Here is a 24,711-nt window from a genome sequence, read left to right as displayed (position 1 = left end):
CCTAATGGAGGATTGTTTTTTTTAATGATTAGTTACAATGGAGAATGTGAGGGGATCAAATATGTATGCCCCACAGGGTTATGATTTCTACATGAAACATTGCAATGGCTGATTTATTCATTTGTCATTCAAGATTACCTCAAAACAAGTAAGTGGTGATAAAAACATAATTTCGAGTTGTCCCTTGTATCTTAATCAATCACTGCTTAGGCTACTATAATAATCCTAAATCTTGTGTGCCTTAATGCAACATTTAAACTTATTTCTGCTGTTCACTGTTCACAAGTTTGCAGGATTGAAAACCTTAATAAATCCACAGTAAAAGTGACGATGCGAAATGGTCAACTTCAGAAAAATCGTCAATTGATTGATAAGTAAGCATCACTTGTTTGCAGGTTTTTTTTAAATTCAATCTTAATAGTAATCATTTATAATAATTCCTGATTTGGTGTAAATGTTTATTATTGATGTGAAAACATTTATAATGATGGTGAATATTTCCAGTTGAATCAAATGTATAATATGGCTACCAGAGTGTTGTGGGGAAGTAAAGAGTAACCTAAGTACAAGTAATTAAAATATGTTAATGCAGTAGTCCTTACTTAAGTAGGCTACATGTACTTTTTGAATGTAAAACTGAACTTTGAAAACAGCCTCCAGAGAGCGTAATATGTATTAATACTCACTGAAAACATTGATGAAAATTGCAACAACAAAAAAAAAAGAGAGGACAGACTGCCAAATAAAATCATGTTTCATTTTCCACTGGCCTGTTTCTCTCAGTCCTTTCTCCACTAGTGAGGCAACAGCGCCCTCTTCTGGCTAAAGGAGGTATTAAAAGCTTACAGCACCTGGTATTCCCAGGCGGTCTCCCATCCAAGTACTAACCAGGCCCGACCCTGCTTAGCTTCCGAGATCGGGCGTGTTCAGGGTGGTATGGCCGTAAGCGAATGAACAGGTTGTTAAAGGGTTATTTATACATACTTAGGTTTAAAGTAACACCTCGCCAAAATTAGAGCAAGTGACTATGACCTAGTTGATTTTATTACTTTTCTACTCAAACGTGTGGGCCTATGGATAGACTTACACTTAATCTTACTAGATTCAGCAATACTTTGACGCTGGGAGTTAACTAAAGACTTGCAGCTTGTTTTTAAGACTTGTTTCACGACTTGCGGGCAAACTGAACGTTCAAACGTCTGATAAACACATTGAACAAACCGATTCCGTGAAGATTAACTTCCCTCTTTCAAAACTGGCCTGGTTAGTACTTGGATGGGAGACCGCCTGGGAATCCCAGGTGCTGTAAGCTTTTAATACCTGCTTCAGCCAGCAGGGGGCGCTGTAACCTCCTGCTATGCACTGCAGTTCTTTTTTTATTTGTCTATCATTGCTTCTACTTTCCTACAAAGTAGCTTACACTGAATTTTGATTGGGGATCATCTATAGCATATATAGGGACTGATTGTAATAATTATGAATTTTCATATAATTAGTAAGTGTTCCTTTGTGATTCCTAATGGAGGATTGTTTTTTTTAATGATTAGTTACAATGGAGAATGTGAGGGGATCAAATATGTATGCCCCACAGGGTTATGATTTCTACATGAAACATTGCAATGGCTGATTTATTCATTTGTCATTCAAGATTACCTCAAAACAAGTAAGTGGTGATAAAAACATAATTTCGAGTTGTCCCTTGTATCTTAATCAATCACTGCTTAGGCTACTATAATAATCCTAAATCTTGTGTGCCTTAATGCAACATTTAAACTTATTTCTGCTGTTCACTGTTCACAAGTTTGCAGGATTGAAAACCTTAATAAATCCACAGTAAAAGTGACGATGCGAAATGGTCAACTTCAGAAAAATCGTCAATTGATTGATAAGTAAGCATCACTTGTTTGCAGGTTTTTTTTAAATTCAATCTTAATAGTAATCATTTATAATAATTCCTGATTTGGTGTAAATGTTTATTATTGATGTGAAAACATTTATAATGATGGTGAATATTTCCAGTTGAATCAAATGTATAATATGGCTACCAGAGTGTTGTGGGGAAGTAAAGAGTAACCTAAGTACAAGTAATTAAAATATGTTAATGCAGTAGTCCTTACTTAAGTAGGCTACATGTACTTTTTGAATGTAAAACTGAACTTTGAAAACAGCCTCCAGAGAGCGTAATATGTATTAATACTCACTGAAAACATTGATGAAAATTGCAACAACAAAAAAAAAAGAGAGGACAGACTGCCAAATAAAATCATGTTTCATTTTCCACTGGCCTGTTTCTCTCAGTCCTTTCTCCACTAGTGAGGCAACAGCGCCCTCTTCTGGCTAAAGGAGGTATTAAAAGCTTACAGCACCTGGTATTCCCAGGCGGTCTCCCATCCAAGTACTAACCAGGCCCGACCCTGCTTAGCTTCCGAGATCGGACGAGATCGGGCGTGTTCAGGGTGGTATGGCCGTAAGCGAATGAACAGGTTGTTAAAGGGTTATTTATACATACTTAGGTTTAAAGTAACACCTCGCCAAAATTAGAGCAAGTGACTATGACCTAGTTGATTTTATTACTTTTCTACTCAAACGTGTGGGCCTATGGATAGACTTACACTTAATCTTACTAGATTCAGCAATACTTTGACGCTGGGAGTTAACTAAAGACTTGCAGCTTGTTTTTAAGACTTGTTTCACGACTTGCGGGCAAACTGAACGTTCAAACGTCTGATAAACACATTGAACAAACCGATTCCGTGAAGATTAACTTCCCTCTTTCAAAACTGGCCTGGTTAGTACTTGGATGGGAGACCGCCTGGGAATCCCAGGTGCTGTAAGCTTTTAATACCTGCTTCAGCCAGCAGGGGGCGCTGTAACCTCCTGCTATGCACTGCAGTTCTTTTTTTATTTGTCTATCATTGCTTCTACTTTCCTACAAAGTAGCTTACACTGAATTTTGATTGGGGATCATCTATAGCATATATAGGGACTGATTGTAATAATTATGAATTTTCATATAATTAGTAAGTGTTCCTTTGTGATTCCTAATGGAGGATTGTTTTTTTTAATGATTAGTTACAATGGAGAATGTGAGGGGATCAAATATGTATGCCCCACAGGGTTATGATTTCTACATGAAACATTGCAATGGCTGATTTATTCATTTGTCATTCAAGATTACCTCAAAACAAGTAAGTGGTGATAAAAACATAATTTCGAGTTGTCCCTTATATCTTAATCAATCACTGCTTAGGCTACTATAATAATCCTAAATCTTGTGTGCCTTAATGCAACATTTAAACTTATTTCTGCTGTTCACTGTTCACAAGTTTGCAGTATTGAAAACCTTAATAAATCCACAGTAAAAGTGACGATGCAAAATGGTCAACTTCTGAAAAATCGTCAATTGATTCTGAAAAAATATTGATTGATAAGTAAGCATCACTTGTTTGCAGGTTTTTTTTAAATTCAATCTTAATAGTAATCATTTATAATAATTCCTGATTTGGTGTAAATGTTTATTATTGATGTGAAAACATTTATAATGATGGTGAATATTTCCAGTTGAATCAAATGTATAATATGGCTACCAGAGTGTTGTGGGGAAGTAAAGAGTAACCTAAGTACAAGTAATTAAAATATGTTAATGCAGTAGTCCTTACTTAAGTAGGCTACATGTACTTTTTGAATGTAAAACTGAACTTTGAAAACAGCCTCCAGAGAGCGTAATATGTATTAATACTCACTGAAAACATTGATGAAAATTGCAACAACAAAAAACAAAGAGAGGACAGACTGCCAAATAAAATCATGTTTCATTTTCCACTGGCCTGTTTCTCTCAGTCCTTTCTCCACTAGTGAGGCAACAGCGCCCTCTTCTGGCTAAAGGAGGTATTAAAAGCTTACAGCACCTGGTATTCCCAGGCGGTCTCCCATCCAAGTACTAACCAGGCCCGACCCTGCTTAGCTTCCGAGATCGGACGAGATCGGGCGTGTTCAGGGAGGTATGGCCTTAAGCGAATGAACAGGTTGTTAAAGGGTTATTTATACATACTTAGGTTTAAAGTAACACCTCGCCAAAATTAGAGCAAGTGACTATGACCTAGTTGATTTTATTACTTTTCTACTCAAACGTGTGGGCCTATGGATAGACTTACACTTAATCTTACTAGATTCAGCAATACTTTGACGCTGGGAGTTAACTAAAGACTTGCAGCTTGTTTTTAAGACTTGTTTCACGACTTGCGGGCAAACTGAACGTTCAAACGTCTGATAAACACATTGAACAAACCGATTCCGTGAAGATTAACTTCCCTCTTTCAAAACTGGCCTGGTTAGTACTTGGATGGGAGACCGCCTGGGAATCCCAGGTGCTGTAAGCTTTTAATACCTGCTTCAGCCAGCAGGGGGCGCTGTAACCTCCTGCTATGCACTGCAGTTCTTTTTTTATTTGTCTATCATTGCTTCTACTTTCCTACAAAGTAGCTTACACTGAATTTTGATTGGGGATCATCTATAGCATATATAGGGACTGATTGTAATAATTATGAATTTTCATATAATTAGTAAGTGTTCCTTTGTGATTCCTAATGGAGGATTGTTTTTTTTAATGATTAGTTACAATGGAGAATGTGAGGGGATCAAATATGTATGCCCCACAGGGTTATGATTTCTACATGAAACATTGCAATGGCTGATTTATTCATTTGTCATTCAAGATTACCTCAAAACAAGTAAGTGGTGATAAAAACATAATTTCGAGTTGTCCCTTATATCTTAATCAATCACTGCTTAGGCTACTATAATAATCCTAAATCTTGTGTGCCTTAATGCAACATTTAAACTTATTTCTGCTGTTCACTGTTCACAAGTTTGCAGTATTGAAAACCTTAATAAATCCACAGTAAAAGTGACGATGCAAAATGGTCAACTTCTGAAAAATCGTCAATTGATTCTGAAAAAATATTGATTGATAAGTAAGCATCACTTGTTTGCAGGTTTTTTTTAAATTCAATCTTAATAGTAATCATTTATAATAATTCCTGATTTGGTGTAAATGTTTATTATTGATGTGAAAACATTTATAATGATGGTGAATATTTCCAGTTGAATCAAATGTATAATATGGCTACCAGAGTGTTGTGGGGAAGTAAAGAGTAACCTAAGTACAAGTAATTAAAATATGTTAATGCAGTAGTCCTTACTTAAGTAGGCTACATGTACTTTTTGAATGTAAAACTGAACTTTGAAAACAGCCTCCAGAGAGCGTAATATGTATTAATACTCACTGAAAACATTGATGAAAATTGCAACAACAAAAAAAAAAGAGAGGACAGACTGCCAAATAAAATCATGTTTCATTTTCCACTGGCCTGTTTCTCTCAGTCCTTTCTCCACTAGTGAGGCAACAGCGCCCTCTTCTGGCTAAAGGAGGTATTAAAAGCTTACAGCACCTGGTATTCCCAGGCGGTCTCCCATCCAAGTACTAACCAGGCCAGACCCTGCTTAGCTTCCGAGATCGGACGAGATCGGGCGTGTTCAGGGTGGTATGGCCGTAAGCGAATGAACAGGTTGTTAAAGGGTTATTTATACATACTTAGGTTTAAAGTAACACCTCGCCAAAATTAGAGCAAGTGACTATGACCTAGTTGATTTTATTACTTTTCTACTCAAACGTGTGGGCCTATGGATAGACTTACACTTAATCTTACTAGATTCAGCAATACTTTGACGCTGGGAGTTAACTAAAGACTTGCAGCTTGTTTTTAAGACTTGTTTCACGACTTGCGGGCAAACTGAACGTTCAAACGTCTGATAAACACATTGAACAAACCGATTCCGTGAAGATTAACTTCCCTCTTTCAAAACTGGCCTGGTTAGTACTTGGATGGGAGACCGCCTGGGAATCCCAGGTGCTGTAAGCTTTTAATACCTGCTTCAGCCAGCAGGGGGCGCTGTAACCTCCTGCTATGCACTGCAGTTCTTTTTTTATTTGTCTATCATTGCTTCTACTTTCCTACAAAGTAGCTTACACTGAATTTTGATTGGGGATCATCTATAGCATATATAGGGACTGATTGTAATAATTATGAATTTTCATATAATTAGTAAGTGTTCCTTTGTGATTCCTAATGGAGGATTGTTTTTTTTAATGATTAGTTACAATGGAGAATGTGAGGGGATCAAATATCTATGCCCCACAGGGTTATGATTTCTACATGAAACATTGCAATGGCTGATTTATTCATTTGTCATTCAAGATTACCTCAAAACAAGTAAGTGGTGATAAAAACATAATTTCAAGTTGTCCCTTATATCTTAATCAATCACTGCTTAGGCTACTATAATAATCCTAAATCTTGTGTGCCTTAATGCAACATTTAAACTTATTTCTGCTGTTCACTGTTCACAAGTTTGCAGGATTGAAAACCTTAATAAATCCACAGTAAAAGTGACGATGCGAAATGGTCAACTTCTGAAAAATCGTCAATTGATTCTGAAAAAATATTGATTGATAAGTAAGCATCACTTGTTTGCAGGTTTTTTTTTAATTCAATCTTAATGGTAATCATTTATAATAATTCCTGATTTGGTGTAAATGTTTATTATTGATGTGAAAACATTTATAATGATGGTGAATATTTCCAGTTGAATCAAATGTATAATATGGCTACCAGAGTGTTGTGGGGAAGTAAAGAGTAACCTAAGTACAAGTAATTAAAATATGTTAATGCAGTAGTCCTTACTTAAGTAGGCTACATGTACTTTTTGAATGTAAAACTGAACTTTGAAAACAGCCTCCAGAGAGCGTAATATGTATTAATACTCACTGAAAGCATTGATGAAAATTGCAACAAAAAAAAAGAGAGGACAGACTGCCAAATAAAATCATGTTTCATTTTCCACTGGCCTGTTTCTCTCAGTCCTTTCTCCACAAGTGAGGCAACAGCGCCCTCTTCTGGCTAAAGGAGGTATTAAAAGCTTACAGCACCTGGTATTCCCAGGCGGTCTCCCATCCAAGTACTAACCAGGCCCGACCCTGCTTAGCTTCCGAGATCGGACGAGATCGGGCGTGTTCAGGGTGGTATGGCCGTAAGCGAATGAACAGGTTGTTAAAGGGTTATTTATACATACTTAGGTTTAAAGTAACACCTCGCCAAAATTAGAGCAAGTGACTATGACCTAGTTGATTTTATTACTTTTCTACTCAAACGTGTGGGCCTATGGATAGACTTACACTTAATCTTACTAGATTCAACAATACTTTGACGCTGGGAGTTAACTAAAGACGTGCAGCTTGTTTTTAAGACTTGTTTCACGACTTGCGGGTAAACTGAACGTTCAAACGTCTGATAAACACATTGAAGAAACCGATTCCGTGAAGATTAACTTCCCTCTTTCAAAACTTCCCCTCATTTGAATACACTAACTCTTCACCGGTAAACATTTGTGAGAAGCAGTCAAAGAGGCCGCCAGCCCTCGTTGAATCACAGTTGTCAGGATGGCCGAGCGGTCTAAGGCGCCAGACTCAAGGTTTCAAATACCTTCCTGAATACGGGACTTCTGGTCTCCGAATGGAGGCGTGGGTTCGAATCCCACTTCTGACAATACTTTTACACGACACACATCTGACCGATTCTTTACTGTAAAGGGCTTAACAAATGTTACCCCTGCTGGAGGTTTGTTTTCTTGGCACATTGAGTCACAGAATAGGCAAGTATCTTTATATATATATAATAATAATAATAATAATACATTTAATTTGTAACACATTTTTTTGAAAAAAAAAATCTCAAAGTGCTACAGGAAAAAAATAAAATAGAAATAAAAACAAATTTCAGCAACTAAGCAACTAACAAAACTAAAAGCACAAGCAGAATGCTTTGTTAAAAAGGTGATATCAGAGAAGTACATTTTCCACAAACTTATTACAACCTATGTATTATTATGAATCACGTCTTAAAGACTTTTTCTAAAAGGCTGTAAAAATTCTACTAGTTCTCAAACTGTAAATTACTGTATGTGTAAAATAACAGCGCATTTTAAATCCAGACAAGACAAAATAGAATATTTGAGTTTATAGGTAATATCATATTTTAGAATTAAATTGCCTACTTTTGCAAACATTGACAATCATACATAGACCTAATGTAAGAACAAAATAAAAACAAGCCTATGTGAAAAGTATCTATTTAATGGTTTAATAATTTAATAATTTAAATGTATGTAGTCCTAAATGTGGGGAGGCTATTAGTTTTAAATGTTTAAATGATCCGTTATATAGCCTACTGCATACATACAAGAGAACAAGATGAGTTTAAATTAAAAAAAAGACAAATAGAAAGTTGTTTTTTAAACTATAAGCTCGCAGTTTTTTGGGGGGTATTATATGGTTGATAGTTCTTCGGATTACCTAGAAAAAGTCTGACAGTCAAAACAGACGCATCTACACTGTTAACAATAAACCCATTTGAAGTTTTGAATTCATTGTGCATCACAGCACTTTCAATATGAAGACAGAGGCTAAGGCATTAAAAAAAGACAGGTTGACTGAGCGACGTGGAGACCTGCAGCCAGGTGAAGTTTTAACATCTATAAGTAGGCCAATACATGCAGAGTTCTTCGCTTACGGCCATACCACCCTGAACACGCCCGATCTCGTCCGATCTCGGAAGCTAAGCAGGGTCGGGCCTGGTTAGTACTTGGATGGGAGACCGCCTGGGAATACCAGGTGCTGTAAGCTTTTTGTATCTCATTCAGCCAGCAGGGGGCGCTGTTGCCTCACTTGTGGAGAAAGGACTGAGAGAAACAGGCCAGTGGAAAATGAAACATGATTTTATTTGGCAGTCTGTCCTCTCCATAGACTGTAAATATTACTGGACGAACCCTGACCCGTCTGTGACATAGGCAGAAAATGAGTCCAATCGACGGCCGCATCCATATTGGATTTGCAGTCTCAACCTAACTTCGGATCAACCTAACGACAGCAGTAAGGCGGGACCGGCGGGACTTAGCTCCGCCCATTCAGCTCGACGTTAGCAGTCCACTTCACAGCATAGCTAACAGCTAGACTGCTATCATCAACTATTCCTGCTCGTCCTGAGAAAACTCTATAAACAGTAAGTTAACATTTAACTTTTCTACAACACAGTTAAAACGAATTATATTCAACACAAATATTTAATTAAAGTCTTAAAACTACACTTTTTTAAATATACAACTATGGTTATTAGTTATTTGTCAGAGCAGTTAGACTTTGTCAGTGTTAGCAGAAAAATACATTAACAAAGTTTTATCTATAAACTGTAAATAAATGAGACATCCAGAAGAAATCAATATTACAAAGCATACAGTTCATGTTACTGTTCTGACAAAAAGAGGAATGTCTGTGTTTTATATTTACTGATGTCAACAGCGATGAGGTGAACATGGCAACTGAAAAATAATTATTTAGTATTTATTATAAGACATTTGTTTCCTATAGAACCTGTGAAGTCATGGAGTCTGTGGACAGTGTCAGCTTCACACCAAAAACTTTAAGTATTAGAAAAAATAATGTTTAAGACTGGCATCTATTATTATGAGTTGCAGCTACCTTGTTCAATATTATTCCTGCAGATGTGGCTCATAACAAAAAAACAGCCTGAGCTGTCACATGTAGTTAACTGTACATTTTGTCTTGTCTGAGGCATTAATTGAACACCTTTGTATTTCTCCTATAGACACAGTGTGGATTATTGGTGACTTGTCCGTCGAGGTGCCCAGAGAGCTGCAGAGACAGAGGAAGAAACCTGAGCCTCAACAACATCTGTATTTGTTGGTTCTTCTGGGGTGGATTTCGGTTGCTTCTCTTCAACAGCTCGCTGTGAGGGAGGTCTCCCCCGGATGGCCTGAGTGATGACACCCACAGGCTGAGAGCTGGAGCTGAGGCGGGTTTTAAGCCTCTTGACAAACCGTTACACCGCACCCACCTGTCAAGCTGGTCAGCTACACGCCTTATTGTGAATAACTCTTATCCTTCATCAAATCAAAACTGATGAGTCATCAAAACATCCCCCCCCCCCGTACAGTGTGTGTCCATCGAGACATGAGCTAATCACACCTATTTGTTTGTTTTGTACCAAGCTGTAAACATGTTAATCTCTGCTGTAAAAACAGACTTTTTTAAATGTTGTTTTTCAGATTAAATAAATATTTCTATATAAATGCACTCCTTTATGTCTACTTATGAGTATACATTTCAGATTAATGCTCAACTCAATAGCTTAGGGAAGGAAGTCTACTTTTACACAACTTTTTATTCTTTTGACATTTTACCAAATACTAATGTAGTTCATTTCTGAAAGTGGGATGGAACAGAGTCATTGCAAAAATTTGCCCTTAAACACAGCCCCATTCTTAAATCAAGATACATGGAGAGTAAATAAGATCAATAACTTGTGAATAAAAACACAGTTAAAAATGATTTAGAAATGTAGTCTTCCCTGATCAATATCACATAATATCAACTTCTCTCATCTAAACTGGACAAAGGGTTTTAAAATGGGAAGAAAATAGTTTGATTGCAAGTTGTTTGGAGGAGATCTAGTTTTATTTGAACAGCTGAAGCATGAATACAGTCTCCAAGGTGCAAACCCTCCTCCTCCTCCTGATGAAGCATGTCGAGCTCGTTGATGTACTGCTGTCTTATCTGCTGGCCATCTTCTCTCAGCAGAACTTCAACTGTTGAAAAGTCATTCAGAAGAAGCTCGAGCATGTGACATGGATCCAGGAGAACATGGACTTTTAGTGAGGGGTCTTCAGGATGACAAAGAAAGAGAGAAAATATCAGTTATTCATTAAATCATTTTGTTTGTTCTCATCTATTTTTCTGTATTCATCTGTGTGTAAGAGCACATTTATAAATTCAACAGTGTACTACCCAGACAACAAAGGTACAGTATTCAGGTAATCAACATCTATTTAAAGTTAAGAAGATAAACTTTATTGTAATCATGCTGTTTCCAGCTCTCTCACTCACACAATGATATTCCACATCAAATGGTCTCAGATTTTGTGTGAGGAAAAATTCAGCAATTTATTGTGGATAATACTTCATCTTAACATGAAACAAATATAATCTGAATTATTTAAATCATTAACAGGTCCCAACTCTCTGTGCTTTAGTACAGAACATACAGTAACTCATTTATTATTAACATGAGCTCAGTACATGGCTTCTTCAAACTATTTCTTATACTTTATATCTATGTGCTTTATATCTTATTTTCATTCCATATGTTATTTATATTTTATATTTCTACTGCTATATTCTGTGTATGAGTTCAGTGAAAATTAATATGGTTATTAATATAGTTCTTAATGGTTACAGATGCTCTTACAAAGTGCATTTTTTTTAATTTGTTAACAGTTTGCTCAAATCTTAAGACACTACATCAACCATGTAATGTTAATATCATCCTCTATAACCTACACAGCACATTAGGTTCAGTTCAGTTTATGTTACTGACGGATAATTACTACACAAAGTTTGTTTTTTAATGTCCACATTTACGTGGAGTATAACATTCATCATAACGTCAGATAACCATATTTACAGTCTGTGGTTAACCACCGAGATGAACCTTTAGCTTCTAACATCACACAAACTCATTATTTTCAACAACAACATCTTCACAACAAACATTTCTAAACCATTGACCGTAAATAATGTAAATAATGAGCTACACAGTTAGCCGACTGGTTTACAAGCTAACGCTAAACAAGCTAGGTCCGTAAATATAAACACATGAGTATACAGTAAATATAACACTACTATATCACTTACCGAAAAAAACTGAAGCATCAACTTGTTGGATGGTCTGTTAACCGCACAGCAAGCCATGTATGTTGTCAGATATGTGTTAAACAAACTCTCCAAACGAAGTAAAAAAGAGGAGAAATCAGACGGATCAAGCTGTTAGCCTCCTGACCTGCTGACCTGACAGACAGATGCAGCGCGCAGAGCTGTCAATCAAATCTGACACAACCAAATATGGGCATAGCCGTTTTCCTTAATAGAATAAAATCCAATGAGTTATAAAAAAATTCACCCCCCCCACAGTGTGAGGAGAAGGGGCCGTCAACTTCTCAGATATATCTCGTTTTTTGAACCAGGCTGTAAACATGTTGATTCCTGTGGTAAAAACGGGCTTTTTTGGCTGTGGGCTTATGGCACTTCCGGCGCTTCTGCAGCCAGCCTCAAGCGGAACCTCGAGGAACTGCAGTTTTTTGTACTTCCGCATAGGCTTCATTTTTCGAGACCGGAGGTTGCCCCTTGGTCCTCTCTTTTTTTTTGTTGCAATTTTCATCAATGTTTTCAGTGAGTATTAATACATATTACGCTCTCTGGAGGCTGTTTTCAAAGTTCAGTTTTACATTCAAAAAGTACATGTAGCCTACTTACGTAAGGACTACTGCATTAACATATTTTAATTACTTGTACTTAGGTTACTCTTTACTTCCCCACAACACTCTGGTAGCCATATTATACATTTGATTCAACTGGAAATATTCACCATCATTATAAATGTTTTCACATCAATAATAAACATTTACACCAAATCAGGAATTATTATAAATGATTACTATTAAGATTGAATTTAAAAAAAACCTGCAAACAAGTGATGCTTACTTATCAATCAATTGACGATTTTTCAGAAGTTGACCATTTCGCATCGTCACTTTTACTGTGGATTTATTAAGGTTTTCAATCCTGCAAACTTGTGAACAGTGAACAGCAGAAATAAGTTTAAATGTTGCATTAAGGCACACAAGATTTAGGATTATTATAGTAGCCTAAGCAGTGATTGATTAAGATACAAGGGACAACTCGAAATTATGTTTTTATCACCACTTACTTGTTTTGAGGTAATCTTGAATGACAAATGAATAAATCAGCCATTGCAATGTTTCATGTAGAAATCATAACCCTGTGGGGCATACATATTTGATCCCCTCACATTCTCCATTGTAACTAATCATTAAAAAAACAATCCTCCATTAGGAATCACAAAGGAACACTTACTAATTATATGAAAATTCATAATTATTACAATCAGTCCCTATATATGCTATAGATGATCCCAATCAAAATTCAGAGTAAGCTACTTTGTAGGAAAGTAGAAGCAATGATAGACAAATAAAAAAAGAACTGCAGTGCATAGCAGGAGGTTACAGCGCCCCCTGCTGGCTAAATGAGATATTAAAAGCTTACAGCACCTGGGATTCCCAGGCGGTCTCCCATCCAAGTACTAACCAGGCCAGTTTTGAAAGAGGGAAGTTAATCTTCACGGAATCGGTTTGTTCAATGTGTTTATCAGACGTTTGAACGTTCAGTTTGCCCGCAAGTCGTGAAACAAGTCTTAAAAACAAGCTGCAAGTCTTTAGTTAACTCCCAGCGTCAATGTATTGTTGAATCTAGTAAGATTAAGTGTAAATCTATCCATAGGCCCACACGTTTGAGTAGAAAAGTAATAAAATCAACTAGGTCATAGTCACTTGCTCTAATTTTGGCGAGGTGTTACTTTAAACTTAAGTATGTATAAATAACCCTTTAACAACCTGTTCATTCGCTTACGGCCATACCACCCTGAACACGCCCGATCTCGTCCGATCTCGGAAGCTAAGCAGGGTCGGGCCTGGTTAGTACTTGGATGGGAGACCGCCTGGGAATACCAGGTGCTGTAAGCTTTTTGTATCTCATTTAGCCAGAAGAGGGCGCTGTTGCCTCACTAGTGGAGAAAGGACTGAGAGAAACAGGCCAGTGGAAAATGAAACATGATTTTATTTGGCAGTCTGTCCTCTCTTTTTTTTTGTTGCAATTTTCATCAATGTTTTCAGTGAGTATTAATACATATTACGCTCTCTGGAGGCTGTTTTCAAAGTTCAGTTTTACATTCAAAGAGTACATGTAGCCTACTTAAGTAAGGACTACTACATTAACATATTTTAATTACTTGTACTTAGGTTACTCTTTACTTCCCCACAACACTCTGGTAGCCATATTATACATTTGATTCAACTGGAAATATTCACCATCATTATAAATGTTTTCACATCAATAATAAACATTTACACCAAATCAGGAATTATTATAAATGATTACTATTAAGATTGAATTAAAAAAAAAAACCTGCAAACAAGTGATGCTTACTTATCAATCAATATTTTTTCAGAATCAATTGACGATTTTTCAGAAATTGACCATTTCGCATCGTCACTTTTACTGTGGATTTATTAAGGTTTTCAATCCTGCAAACTTGTGAACAGTGAACAGCAGAAATAAGTTTAAATGTTGCATTAAGGCACACAAGATTTAGGATTATTATAGTAGCCTAAGCAGTGATTGATTAAGATACAAGGGACAACTCGAAATTATGTTTTTATCACCACTTACTTGTTTTGAGGTAATCTTGAATGACAAATGAATAAATCAGCCATTGCAATGTTTCATGTAGAAATCATAACCCTGTGGGGCATACATATTTGATCCCCTCACATTCTCCATTGTAACTAATCATTAAAAAAAACAATCCTCCATTAGGAATCACAAAGGAACACTTACTAATTATATGAAAATTCATAATTATTACAATCAGTCCCTATATATGCTATAGATGATCCCAATCAAAATTCAGTGTAAGCTACTTTGTAGGAAAGTAGAAGCAATGATAGGCAAATAAAAAAAGAACTGCAGTCCATAGCAGGAGGTTACAGCGTCCCCTGCTGGCTGAAGCAGGTATTAAAAGCTTACAGCACCTGGGATTCCCAGGCGGTCTCCCATCCAAGTACTAACCAGGCCCGACCCTGCTTAGCTTCCGAGATCGGACGAGATCGGGCGTGTTCAGGGTGGTATGGCCGTAAGCGAAGAGTAAACTAGTACAGAGGCTATTTATAGATGCTCAGTGTCACAGTAGGCCTACATATAACATGGATTAAAAAAAAATGTTAAAACAAACTGTTCAAATAGTCAGATTAGCTTGGAAAGTATCAGTTCAAATTCACTCGATCCATCAACATCATCACACTTTCCTATCATGTAACTTGACTTCCAGGAGAAAACGCACCTGTGCAGGTAACTTGCAGCTATTTACCAGATTTAACGGGGCAGCTTTGTGCTAGGCCTGTTTCCCAGAGGGCCTCTCTGTTCTCGTCTGGCAGGAGAAAGGTGCTGAGCTGACCGGAGCGCTGAGCTTTGCTTCTGCACTGTTGACCATTGGGTTTGGATTTTGCAACGTCTTCGCTTGGAAGGTGCGTTTGATTTGTTCACTTACAGTATGTCGTTGCCCTTTGCTAGCTGTTGTCAGAATCACTTCCTGACTGGTGCAAGAGTTATGCGGGGATTAATAGGGGTTAGTTGGTTTAAGGTTTAAACCTGTCTGATAAACCTCCTGCACAATTGTCCCAATTTCTCTCCAGCCCCCTCAAAAAGTTTGACAAAAATGCAGGTTGAGGATTAATGGTGACGCCTAATGATCCACAGTATGAGAGCGAATTCTTGTCTGTCTCTACATGTCAACCCTGTCATTTAGTGGAGACCTGTAGAGGGGGTACCCCTCCTCTCACTCTGGATGGGCTCCACCCCTCTGCAACCTTCTAAGAATAAACGGTGTGAAAAGGATAAGATATAACTCTTTGAGCTATCATGTCTCTTTCGACAGACGGGTTAAAATAAAAACTCATGAATATCATGAGTTAAAGTCTCTTAATGTTACAGGCATGATGATTGAAAAAGTAAAAAATAGATGAGTATATTTTACGTCTGGGTTTTAGAAATTGTTGGGAGCCTCCGTCTCTGACCACAACAGGCTATTTGTAATGTTCCCATGAGTTGTGCTCTCTGGAGGGGGCATTCCCCGCTGCCCTCAAGCCCTCTCCAGCAGTCCAGCAGAGCTCGTCAAACAAGACCTGGGGTCCAGTCAATTTGTCTGGACAAATGTAGGGATTTGGGGCCACGGCAACCTATGCTGGGACGAGTGCTAATTGTTTGTGTGCCAAGCAACTCGCCTCAATCCCTCTCTTCTCTCGAGTCACCCCATTCACCCCGGCCTTTGTCTGGTGAGTAACTTGAACCTGACACATCAGACCAGAGAAAGTGGAATTCAAGATCCCCCCCCCCCCCCCCCCCAATTTGCATTTACATCCCTTCTTTTGAGTCGTTGTCCTGGCATGACGGTTAATAAAATGAAATTCTATTTTTCATGTACTTTTGTCACCCTTACTCATTGTTCGTCTTCTACCTTTTAGCTCCTTGAAAGCCGTGGTATTAGGATGGATGAGGAGCAGATGGCCGGGGGGGCTGGAGGAGGAGGAGGGGGAGGGGGGGTGTTCCACTTAAACTTCCACACTCTGGACAGCATAAGCTAAAGCTACACTGCATTACTGTGTTGGCTGAGACAATCGGAGAGAGTGGCTGGAGCCTGGTATCACCTCAGCCCCCCGTCCTTCCACCGGTCAGTCCCCCCCCCCCTCCCTCCTTGGCTCTCCTGGCATGCTGATCAGAGGATTAGGCCCCAGAGACCAAGTTGAGTCAAGAGCATGTGAGAGAAAGGGAAAGGCATGTGGGGAAGATGAGGTACATGCCGGTTTCACACGCACCCACTCCCACACAAGACGGCGAGCAGACGCGGAGCGTGAGGACCACACACTCAACTGCAGCAATGGCAGCTTGTCAGCAGAGGGTGCTGCCACTTACTCCTCGAACTGGGGGGAAATTAACAGAATACAAAACAAAACATATAATTTATTAAAACATCAGGGAAAGAAAGATATTTAGCAAAAATCTACATTTTTTTCCTCTAAGCTTCACTATTATTTTCCCCTGAAGCCCCTTTAAGAGAAACTCTGTTTTAAGCAGTAATTAAATGATTACAGAAATCATCAAGTTCAATAAGTCTAAAACATAGACATAAACATTCCCCAAATAAATCCCTAGTATCATAAACAAGTTGCCTTAAAAGTAAAAACTAGAAGCTTAAAGTGGTAAACTAAACAACATGAAGTAGGTGTTGTTGTGGTTGCGTAAAGACCTGAGTAAGATTCATTGTCTTGCCTTTTTCATAAAATGTTCTTTTGAAAAGAACAGAACTGTTGTTCTCTGCTAAAAGAACAAAATGGCTCTAAAGTGGGAGATTTGTCGGAACATTTCCCCCAGTCTTTACTCTGTTTTTTTAATTTTATTATCTCATGTAGACGCAGATTGTCATTGTGAAGACCAGATCGAGACAGCTGCAAACAGAAAATATAATACTTAAAGAACAGTCATATACACTTTAATCATTATCATCAATTGACATTTTGCCTTTCTCCCAAAAGAAGGTAAAAATGCTGTGATCACGTGACTACATTTGCAGCATGTTTCTTCATATTGAGTCTCACATCTTCAGTTCAATGATCGCTCTGAAGCTTGTCAAACTCCAACAGCTGCCCAAGGGTCATCCCACAGTCTCTGTACAGAAGAGTTTCCTTTGTTGCACTTTAAGGTGGATCAGCATCGATTTTATTCTGTCAACTATCTCTCTGACTGAAGTCATATTTATTTATAAAGCACATTTAAAAACAGCAACAGCTGACCAAAGTGCTGTACAATACATTAAAAAAGAGATCACAACGTCCACAAGAGATAAATATATATGTTTATGTATACATATATAAAGAAAACAACAAAATAAATTTAACTTAATCAAGATGTGTTTTTTTGGCAGCTGTTTTAATATTTCCATTCAGTACTAATTATTTAACAAAATAAATGTCAATGCGAACTTCAGGGTAAATTTTGTCTGCTGATACAACAGTATTTTTTTGACAGCACACACACTAAGATGTTTCAGACAACCCATTTGTCCATGGCCTCTTAAGGGAAAATACTGTTGGTAATATTCTGTATGGCCGGTGTCTAAAATGTTTTCAAAGGGGTCATCACTATGTTCCCTCAGCCCTATGTTCAAAATAAGGCCCTATGTTCCCTCAGCATCGGGTCTGGCCCTACTATAATGCAATCAATGTTGTGATTGCATTTTAACTGGTTGAAGAGGGAGAACATAGGTCTTAAGCTGTTTACGCATGATGCTAATAAATGACATAAAAATTGCCATGTCAAGGCCTTTATTCTGCATTCACACCAAAGGAGATAATCACATCAAGTGCTAAAGTTTGACGCAAATTCTAACAAAATCACGCTCAAGGAGAAAAATGTCACCTCGACTGAACGAGCAGGTTGAGAAAATGAGGCAAATTATAATCGGAGTGAAGTAGACACGCTCCCTTCTCAAACAGAGACATCCACCATTTAGGCTTAATTAGTACATTGACACTATTACTGGCAAAACAGAGTTTAGGAGGTGCATCCTGAGGCAAGACATGATGTAAAAAGAAACAGAAAACAGAATGCACAAAGATCGTACCAGCATTAATCTACGGTCGTGCAGGGAATAAAACGTCACCTCCTCCTCCCACTAGCTCGAGGTGAATTCTTCTGATAACACACTAGTGGGGCTGGCAGGAGAAACTCTGGATAAAGTCTGAGTGAAAAATGTGTTTGTTTGCGTTCACACATACCAGCGCCTTCTGACAACTTCAGGAGTGTTGTGCTAAAGTGTTATAGAAGTGTGTTACTGAAATTAGTTCTCAGGATAAACCAAGTATAGGAACACACACACACACACACACACACACACAGACACACAAGTTTCTACAAATCTTTAACAGGGTCATTAGGAACGCTCCCTCCCACAAATTGCTCTCATTCAGACCTCTTGTGTTTTGTGTGTTTGGGTCTGCCCACCGATCAGGAGGCAGGTGGTCAGCATGGCTCAAACTGTTCCGCCTTAACACGAAGCAGAGAAAGTGTGTCCTCTTCCTGAGAATACCCCAGCAGTGACCCTTCCTCTGATCATCCTCACCCCTGAAACACACATACACACACTCATTGGACACCTTGTTAAACTCAGCAAGGGGCTGCTGGCTCTTCTAGTGCTGGTCGTGGGGGGCCTTCTGTGTGAAGGAAAAAAAGGAAGCAGCAGGACAATAACACATAAAACAGAGAGCGTGCCTTTCACATCTGCATTCTCCCGGCTCAGGAGGCAAGTCCAAAACTACAATCTGCATAAAGCCAGAGGGCTATATCCGACCACCTAGAAAATGTTTGCGATGGAGTTTGAATACTTGACTTGGTAAATAGAGTTCTGATTCAAGTCCCACTTTATTTCACTTTCTGTGTGATTTCTCCTGTTTTACTGACAGTTTTACTTATTTGTTTCTCAAATAATTTGTTTGCTTTACAACTCGTACACTGTTTCTATCAAAGAATGTTTATTTTGGGGGGGGCTTTTGTGCTTTTATTTGAGAGATAGGAAAGTGGATCAAGTTGGAAATCAGGGAGAGAGACAGGGTGAGCACGCTGACCGCTACACCACTGGTACCCCAGTTTCTATAGTTTCATTTAGTCATCCTTATGACTAAATACCAAGAAATTTAAAGTCCAAATAATAAGAAAGAAGTGTAAATAGGAAACCAATATTTCACTTTCAGGGGTGAAACTTCTCTTTATGCAGAAAGGATTAAGTCAAAGACTGTATGTTACATTTTGTTTTCCATTGTTCCAGTATCAAAAATGAATGTTTTAAGTTTTATCGATATAACAGTGATGTGATTACAGGTTTTAATGCAGCAGTACAATTCATTTATGAGCCAGGATCAATCCTCTTTTTTATTCTTATTCAGCTGCCTTATAGTGAAAAAAAAAGTGATTTACTTACGAACGATAACCTTTTAATTGTGTGTGCAGCTTTACAGAATCACAAATTAAATTTATAACTAGATATCTGAGAAGACAAAACAATTAGTCCTGTTTTAACAAAGTTTAAAAACATAATGAAATAAAACACTCCTTATCAGTTAAGTGAAGTCTTAGAAATTGCTGTATTCTTTTAATACTAAAGTAAAAGTGTAGAAAATAAGCAGGTGTAATAAAAAAAAAAAAAACACTCCAACAATGCACCTGATTGGTCCAATGTAATTGTGACATCCATGTCAAATAAAAATCTATTTATTTATTTATTATTTCAGTTGCTCCAGTTAGATTTTTAGGCGATTTGATGAAGACAAATTTGAACAGAGCCACGTTTGACGCAACATTTTTAAGTTAACGCATATTAATGTGGATTGTTTAGCACCATGTATGTGTGTTTGTGTGTGTGTGTGTGTGTGTGTGTGTGTTGGCAAATTCATTCTGTGCTCCTGCTTTGGGAGTTGCAGGTTGGGCGCGGACGCCACAATATGGGCTTTAATTCAGACCAACAGCCTCTCTGTCAAAAAGGAGGGGACGAAGCAATTAGCCCCGTGGAGGAGAGAGAAAGAAAGAGGGAAGAACGAAGGGAATTGTGAATTTGACACATTAAATGGTTGTCGTCATTAGCATGTGGCTGGGTAGAGTTTGGGTGTATTCATTGGATCCTTGAATGCATATTGCTTGACTAAACGGCCGTACCCCCACCGCTCTTCTTCTCAGTCTGTCCATCATCCGCACGGCCACCTTTCACTTGTAATCACCCTCTTTGGACTCCTTTTTTATTCAGTTTCTTCAGCTTCTCTGTCGCCTTTATCGTTTTTTATGCCGTCGCGCTGACTGGAAGTGAGTCCTTGGAAGCCTCGAAATCAAAACAAATTAAGCCAGTAATTAGATGTAGGAACAAATGAAATGTCAGACTCTAGTTGGTAGACTCAGCATGAGCTTATGTTAGCGTATAAAAACCAAATTTTACTTTCGCACAGCTGACCAAAATGTGAATGCTACTCAGCAGTTTGTGCAGGGCATCTTTGGACACACTAAAAGCAACTAGTCACTAAAATGAGTCTTTAATTTTTATTCTTAGTTGGACCTGACTTTCACTCAGCTTGATGTCTCTGCTATGTGAGCCTGGAAAAGAGCAAAGTAACAGGCCCAGTGTGGTGCCTTTTCCTTTATTGTCCTGAGATCACCTCATGCCAGCTTTCGCCTGTCACATTAGCACACATCAAGACACTGAGCAACACACGACACACACAGGGAGGAAGTTTGTCCTCTCGGTTTCACTCGTTCTACTCTGACGGGATTGTTTTGTGGTGCAGAATGATAATCAAGCATCCTTGATTAAGAGTTATCATGAATTAAAGCTAAAGACTGAATACAGTGTGCTTTGAGAGTAGACCGGGGTTTGGATTGGAACTGAAGAATTTACAATTTAATTTAGGAAGGTGTGTGTGTCATTGCTGAAGGAGAAATATTTGCAGGATAAATTAAATATCACGTGTTCAAAGCTATAATAAAAAGGTCTATTATCAAAATATACCCATCAATATCAAGTGTTCAGTTAACTCTAAATCCCCCCTGAACTATCATTGATTGTTTTGTTATAACATAAGGTCTTGGACTCTGGCAGTATGTGGTGATGTAATATTTATAGATAGCTATATGCTAAAACAGGGTTTTTAGTCATGAGGTAAGATTAGAATATAACAACACAGAAAGCAAAGTGATCAATCGAGAGTTTGCTGCAAATGAATCACTCAGAGTCATTGACCTTTAACGCTCTGAAGGACTCATCCCTTCAAAAACTGCTTTCACAGCTGAATATAATTAAAATGGAGATCATTATATTAGACTGTAGTGGAGATCGAAACGTTGCCAAAGACAGCGCAGCGCTCCAGAGACGGATTTTTGGTGAAATGTGCCGATAAGGACGACATAAAATAATTCTATTTCATGATATTTTGCAGGCACGTTCAAATTGTTAATCTTAGTTTGTGTCACACATACAGTAGGAGTTCATTCTTTATCTGTGAGGGTTTCATAACAATTATCATTTTTTATTGTAAACAATCACCCATTAAAGACCAGAATTGTAATGGGTTATCCCTTTTCTTAAAACTTTTCGTCTTCACTACTTTGTTTTTGGTAATCAACCCTTAAGTGAGTACCAAAATTAAAAAATGTGTTGAGGAAAATCTTTAAAAAAAACATCACTAAACTTAAAAAAAGCTAAAATTCCATGAAATAGCTTGCAACTATTCTGCAGTTCTTCAGATGGTCACATGGAGCATGTACTGTAGTCTACTTTCTGCGACATCCAGATCTCTTATGCCTGTTTAAAAAAAAAAAAAGGTTGTGTATGATATTTCATGATATGACCTGCGCTCTGAGGGAATAATCTATTATAGGCTTTAGGGTGCAATACAAGGACTTTTAGTAAGGCAGGTTTCGGCAGGTTTATTTATATCGCACATTTCAGCACAATTCAAACTGGTAGGTTAAGCTTTTGTTTAGTTGTGGTATTTTTCGTGGCATTTAGAAAACATGGAATATTTACAACCTTGTCCCTGAAAGGGGGTCAAAACTAGAGTCCATTCTCTTATTTTCACTCCTTACTCTCTCCTCTCCTGTTGTCTGGTAATCCTTCTTTTCCAGTACGGCCTCAGTCCCCCCTTTTGCTACTTGGCCTCTCTCTCTCTCTCTCTCTCTCTCTCTGCCTGTTAGGGCCGTACAGCCCGAGCTGTCAGAGCAGCAACAATCCCAATCCATTAGTATGGTAATGAGGCTGTGGGCCGACAGGTGGCCTGCTAGACAGCTCAATTAAACTGCTCATTAAAGAGAAAAGTTAACGAAGCTGCAGCCCGGTGCCAGTACGGCTTTAACACACAATGTGATGTCATAGGCAACAAATTGCTGGTGAGTAGGGGAGTGTGTCACTTTGTGCGTGTACAAGTGTGTGTATGTGTATTTTCTGGCTGTGCACAGTTTTAATGTGTGTAAGCAGTGAGCGTGCCTTTTTGTGGCCAGAGATTGAAATAACAGGTCAGAGAAAGTTAGATGGACGTTACTAATAAGGCAGAAAAGAAGCTCAGTGATCAGATAACAAGAGAGACGGGGAGGAGATATGGGACGGAGTAAGATAAGTCACTCAAACTTGGCCTTTCACTGTCCCATCAGGCTGCCAGTTTTCTGCATCATTACTGTACAAGAACATTTTGAATGCTCTAATTACGATAAAACAGACACAAAAACACACGTTACCGAACATTAAAGTCTCATTCTCTTGGCTAGGTGTACAAAGTGAAAGTTGTACTTTATGTATATTTGGAAATCTAAACTCCAATTATCCATTTTTCCATTGATTAGGTATTTTTTTAAGGATTTTTTTTAACAATTATTTGTTTATTGTCGTCTTACATCATTATCATTCAACCAGAGCTCACTATGAAGCACACTTTTGTCTTTTCCGACTTTTCTTTTTATTGTAGGGTTATTTTTGCAACCCGGTTTTGTCATGATAGTTATTACAAGTGATTTTGTTTTCAACTCATCTTTACTTATCAGTTTCTTTTTTATCAGTTATTCGATAATAAAATGATATTTAATGCCATGATTGACTGCTGTGTTGATAAATATGGCTCCTGTGTGCTCTGGATTAGCAGAGCGGGCCTACAGCAGAACCAGTAAAAGAAAATTAAACAAACAGCAACACAAGAGTCATTGAAATTACAAAACCGAGAATGTCTGCTCCAAACCCTACAGAGGATTTTTTTCTTCCGCTGTGGATCGTACCCACCTGAGGAATGTTTTGCTAGGCTATCTTATTTTTTTAGCGTATTATTAATTATTAATGTGTTTTAGTCATTACCCTTACTCTTCCAGCTGATCCCTACTGCACAAACTCTGGTCGCAAATTCACAATATGTTGGCTAAGTGCCTGTCATGGGAAGATTTTGGCTTCACCTGTTCAACAGGAGGAGGCTCGCTGTCCATACAGCGGTGGTTCCCACCCACCCTCACTGAAATGTACCGGGAAGTGTTGCAGTGCAGTTTAAAAAAGTCTGGATTTTGAGCGTGATTTCTTCTGAGTTGCTTTATTGTGAGATGTAAATTGTTTCGCCACATAAGTTGAAAAACGGCTGGCGAAATGACAACACGGTTATTGAAGTCTGCAGGCATTAACGGCGGTCCGCAGGTTTCTGCTGTAGCTAGGAGACGACCGGAAGTGGCGGATTCATCAAAGTTAAACACACTGCACCTGTATCGATACGCTAGCTCTCAGTGTTATTCTGCCATTTAGCAAAAGTGGTATGTCATAAAGCGATTCTAGGGTTGTTAAGTAACATGCCGTTTCTATGGGATAAATATTTGGTGCCAAAAAATGTGGGTTTCATAGAGGTAGGCTATTGACATGTGAGTGAAACTGAATAAGGAGATTTATTCTGTGGTGAGTTTCAAATGCTCTGTTCGTGTTGCTATTAATTCACAAGTCACATTTCAAGCAGGGAGTTTAAACGTTATTATATTACATTTTAACATATTAACTTTTGTTGCTCTATTCTTTTTTACTCTGTTTCAGTAGGCCTACAGAGAGGCAGTTTTTCTTTCACTGAGAGTAGTAGGACTATGTTCATCCTTATGAAATGTGTAACTGATACAGCTTCATTTTACATATTAAATACAATATTCATATTAAGTATTTTTAATTAGTCAAACATGCTGAGGAAGTTTATTGCCACACATTTGTTCAGATTTCATTTTTAGACCACATAACAAACATATTTCAACATGTTAAGTATTTGCTTTTGCATGTTGTAAGAATATGGTATGATCCTCTACAAGGAGATGCATAATATGAAATATGAAGTAAAATCAGAACAAAGAAT

General features: G+C 38.0%; 8 non-coding genes and 1 pseudogene across 8 annotated transcripts; 3 read left to right on the top strand and 6 right to left on the bottom strand.

The window, feature by feature from the left end:
• Nucleotides 1-839: 839 nt before the first annotated feature.
• On the bottom strand, nt 840-948 carry LOC114918473 (5S ribosomal RNA; annotated as a pseudogene).
• Nucleotides 949-2,354: 1,406 nt separating this feature from the next.
• LOC114918472 (5S ribosomal RNA) lies at nt 2,355-2,473 on the bottom strand. Its single transcript, XR_003807047.1, has one exon. It is a non-coding gene; the product is annotated as a 5S ribosomal RNA (ribosomal RNA).
• Nucleotides 2,474-3,896: 1,423 nt separating this feature from the next.
• LOC114920006 (5S ribosomal RNA) lies at nt 3,897-4,015 on the bottom strand. The gene has a single exon (XR_003807816.2). It is a non-coding gene; the product is annotated as a 5S ribosomal RNA (ribosomal RNA).
• A 1,423-nt stretch (nt 4,016-5,438) lies between these two features.
• On the bottom strand, nt 5,439-5,557 carry LOC114918468 (5S ribosomal RNA). The gene has a single exon (XR_003808349.2). It is a non-coding gene; the product is annotated as a 5S ribosomal RNA (ribosomal RNA).
• A 1,419-nt stretch (nt 5,558-6,976) lies between these two features.
• Nucleotides 6,977-7,095, bottom strand: LOC114918474 (5S ribosomal RNA). Its single transcript, XR_003808348.1, has one exon. It is a non-coding gene; the product is annotated as a 5S ribosomal RNA (ribosomal RNA).
• A 397-nt stretch (nt 7,096-7,492) lies between these two features.
• Nucleotides 7,493-7,604, top strand: trnal-caa (transfer RNA leucine (anticodon CAA)). The gene is made up of 2 exons: nt 7,493-7,530; nt 7,559-7,604. It is a non-coding gene; the product is annotated as a tRNA-Leu (tRNA).
• A 1,017-nt stretch (nt 7,605-8,621) lies between these two features.
• Nucleotides 8,622-8,740, top strand: LOC114919370 (5S ribosomal RNA). The gene has a single exon (XR_003807819.2). It is a non-coding gene; the product is annotated as a 5S ribosomal RNA (ribosomal RNA).
• A 4,869-nt stretch (nt 8,741-13,609) lies between these two features.
• On the top strand, nt 13,610-13,728 carry LOC136182281 (5S ribosomal RNA). The gene has a single exon (XR_010668599.1). It is a non-coding gene; the product is annotated as a 5S ribosomal RNA (ribosomal RNA).
• A 1,056-nt stretch (nt 13,729-14,784) lies between these two features.
• On the bottom strand, nt 14,785-14,903 carry LOC136181358 (5S ribosomal RNA). The gene has a single exon (XR_010667707.1). It is a non-coding gene; the product is annotated as a 5S ribosomal RNA (ribosomal RNA).
• Between the last annotated feature and the right edge of the window lie 9,808 nt (nt 14,904-24,711).

The sequence above is a fragment of the Labrus bergylta genome, chromosome 13 (genome assembly GCF_963930695.1).
Source record: "Labrus bergylta chromosome 13, fLabBer1.1, whole genome shotgun sequence".
Taxonomy (NCBI): Eukaryota; Metazoa; Chordata; class Actinopteri; order Labriformes; family Labridae; genus Labrus; species Labrus bergylta.
Note: the sequence above shows the minus strand (reverse complement) of the source record. Positions and strands in the feature narration are given on the sequence as shown.